Source organism: Hemitrygon akajei, chromosome 7 (genome assembly GCF_048418815.1).
Source record: "Hemitrygon akajei chromosome 7, sHemAka1.3, whole genome shotgun sequence".
NCBI classification, from domain to species: domain Eukaryota; kingdom Metazoa; phylum Chordata; class Chondrichthyes; order Myliobatiformes; family Dasyatidae; genus Hemitrygon; species Hemitrygon akajei.
Window position 1 is genome coordinate 140,938,526 of NC_133130.1, and position 3,761 is coordinate 140,942,286.

The window sequence follows — 3,761 nt, forward strand, 5'->3', positions numbered from 1 at the left end:
CTGGACATAGAATTTCAAAGATCCACTACAGTCCAGGTGAAGAAATTACTCGTCAACTCGGTGCTAAATAACCCATCTCTTATTCAGAGGCTGTGACTCTTCAGCTGGGCAAGTGCTTGACCCTGTATCACCTTTTCCTCTGGTATTCCCCCACCTTTTTATACTAGCAATCCTCCCCCCTGCCCAGCCTCCTTCCAGTCCTGGTGAAGGGATCTCAACCCAAAACATCAACTGTCCATTTCCCTTCATTCATTGTGCGATTCCCTGAGTTCTCCAGCTCTCTTTTGTCTTTATCGAAGCTGGACGTCCTGGTTTGGAACCCAGGAACCTCTAGGTTGGGTAATTCCCTAGGGTGTAAACTCTCCAATTACTTTGGCCTGTGGCAGATGAATTAAAGTCAGACATCTCTATCAAAGCCATCTGGCAGGATGCTTTGTTACCAGAATTCACCAACACAGAGATCTCACCAGCTGGCAGTGAAATATGGAACTGATAAATTAGTTTATGACTGTTAAATGTACCAAGTTACAGTGGAAAAACTTCTATTTTGCATACCAGCCATACAGATCATTGTATCAATGGATCCATTTAATACCGGAGAATGTATCCAGTCCACAATCTGAAATTCTTACTCTTTGCAGACATTCACAAAGTAGAAGGAAACCCCCAAAGGATGAATGACAGGAAAATGTTAGGATCCCAAAGCCCCCTCCTCCTCCATCCCATACACAAACAGCAGTAAAGCACCAACCCTCTCCCTCCCTCCCCCCCCCCCACTTGTTCCAGCAGGAAGCATCAGCCCCTCCCACCACCCACCAAGCAAGCAATAGCAAAGCCCCCGAAGATCTGGGTCCATCGAAAGCTGTAGACCATAACTCTCTCTCTCTCTCTCTCTCTCTCTCTCTCTCTCTCTCTCTCTCTCTCTCTCTCTCTCTCTCTCTCTCTCTCTCTCTCTCTTTCTCCCCCCCCCCTCCCTCTTCCCGTCCCCTCCCCTCCCCTCTCCTCTACTCTCCTCTCCCCTCCTCCCCCCCCCATAACGAAATAGACAACAGTCCGCCGTAAAGTACTAGGTGACAATTCAGCAGTCTACAACAGCGGGATAAAAATTGCTTCAGGTACGGCTTTTGTATCTTCTGTTTGATGGGGGGGGGGGGGGGGATTACAATAGAGAACGTTCTGGAGGAGGCGGGAGGCATCTTTGATTATACTGGCTGCATTACTAAGGCAGCTAGATGCGTAGACAGAGTTCATTGAAGGGAGCCTGGTTTCCATGATGAGCTGCAGTTTTTCGTAGTCACGGGCAGAGCAGTTGTCACGCCACCGAGAGTGTCCCGACTGGCTGCAGCGTTGTCAGGCGCGGAAGCTACAAGACCCCGCAGGGGAGAGTAAAAACTGCCGAGAGGATCACCGGGATTTCCCTCCCCCCTCTTCGTGACATTTACCGGCAGCTTTGCAGACATTGTTGAGGATTCCTACCACCCATCTAACAATCTTTTGAAACCCATTATCATCAGGAAGGAGGTACAGGAGCATCAGGATTAGTACTGCCAGACTGTGAGACTAATTGATACCCTGTCACCACTGAGGGCGCGTTACTAGGACGGTGAGATGTTTACTCTTTACCTGCACTGGGCATTACTGCATGAATGTTTCGGTTTGTATGTTGTGTGGGTGAACTGTGGTCCGGAGGAACATTGTTTCATTTGGTTACACGTATGTACAGTCAGATGACAATAAACTTGGACTTGAAGCAAGGACACATCCGGGTCGGATGCTTTCTGTGGTGCGACAATGAAAGTTGGTCAGGATTGACGGAGACGTGCCAAGTTTCTTTAGCCTCCTGAGGAAGTAGAGTCACTGGTGAGCTCTCTTGGCCATGTTTGGACCAGGACAGACTATTGGTGAGACTTGAAGCTCTGAACCTGACTGCCGTTGACGTAGCCAGGAGCATGGGCACTGCCCCCTTTCTGAAATCTCTTCAGAGCCAGCTCTTTGGTTTGCTGATGTTTGAAAACAATCTCGTTGATACAAAAACACCAAATCAAACAGGCTGTTAGGAAGCTTTCCGATGAAAAAGGATCTTGTGCTTTCCCAGCGAATATGATGAATGAACTTGATGAAGGTGGCAGAGTTTGCCAGCGGAACGTCAGTTATAATCGATACCTGTTACCCGGCTGAAAGTCCGAGAAGAGTTCATTTGTCAAGCTTTCTGATATTGATATAACTCACCCAGCCAGACCGTGAGCAGGAAAAGCAGAAAATGCTGGAACATCTTTTCAGGTCAGGCAGCATCTGTGGAGAGAGAAACAGTCTAGCTCTGAGCCTGTGGCCCTTTTGTTCTTCTCTCTCTACAGAAGTTGCTTGACCTGCTGAGGTCAAGTTAAATGACAAAAAAAAACTTGACTTAAGTTCTTTTCAGCAGTTTCTTTTTTTATTTCAGATTTCCAGCATCTGAAGTTTCTTTCCTGCCGAAGGGTCTCAGCCCGAAACGCCGACTGTACTCTTTTCCATAGACGCTGCCTGGCCTGCTGAGTTCCTCCAGTATTTTGTGCGTGTTGCTCGGATTTCCAGCATCTGTAGATTTTCTCTCGTTTGCAGTTTTTCCCCCAGCTAGTCCAGACTAGGATACATTGGCGTTACGTAAGGTTGGCATCAAATAACCTGTTCTTAAGAAAATCTGTACAAAACATTCCGCTAATGTTTACACGACAAAAACAAGTGCTGTCGGGGGGAAGGGAGAACTATAAAGACGGGCTCTTTCCGATCTCAGATCCTGGATTTGTAATGCTGGGATATGCTGGAAGAGCCTGCCTTTGCTTTTGCAGAACAGGCGCCCCCAGCTTTGCTTTCAGTGCGGCGGGGTGTGGGCGATCTGGGGCTGACCTCGCTCCGCCAGCAGCCTCAGCCGACTCTCGGGGAATGAGTACGGCACGGGTATCCTGCACCTTTCCTCCAGCCTCAATCCTATCCGGCCGAAACCGCTGGGCTCGGTCACCGACCACCAGACCTTGCAACTCCAGCCGTAACTGCGATTCGTGGCGAGTGCTACCGACGTTGGTTGTTGACATCACGGGTTGGTTACTGCACCAGCAGAGGCTCAGCATTCTTGTCCTCGGTCAGGCGTAGGCTGGACTGAACCGAGAAGGGCTTCAAACACAGATCAGACCCTCAGAGCCCCGCCTGTCCTATCGGGAATGGAAGGAATCCCCGGGGACACACACTGCAGATGACGGTTCCAGGAGCAAAGCAAAACCAAACCGCTGCAGGGGCCAGAGGGGTCGGGCAGCATCTGTAAAGGGAATCAAAATCTATAGGGAGAGGCCAAGACCCTTCACCCGGGCTGGTACTGTCCCTGCCACTCTTGAAGGAGGGCGGAGAGTTCTCTATTAAACCTATGCCAACATGATGCACCTGGAAAGTTGTCCGGTTCCATGTCTGTGGGAGCTCATGCACAAAGGAATGCATTTTGTGATTCACGTAATAATGGAAAGGATTTATAGAAATGCAAATTAGATTCAAGGTGCTTAAGTTATTTCATCAGGATATGAGAAAAAAAGAACAAGACAGGATATTCAGCACCTCGGGCCTGTTCCAGCATGCCAGCAGACCACAAACATGAACACCATCAACTACAACGTTCCTGGCCAGTCCATGCCCCAAGATGCTTTTTCGTTATTAATCCGTCCACAATATCCCAACCGGTCGTGAATTTCAGGCCCCGCCCCTGTCCTCAAGCCCCGCCTCTTGTCCTCCAGCCCCGC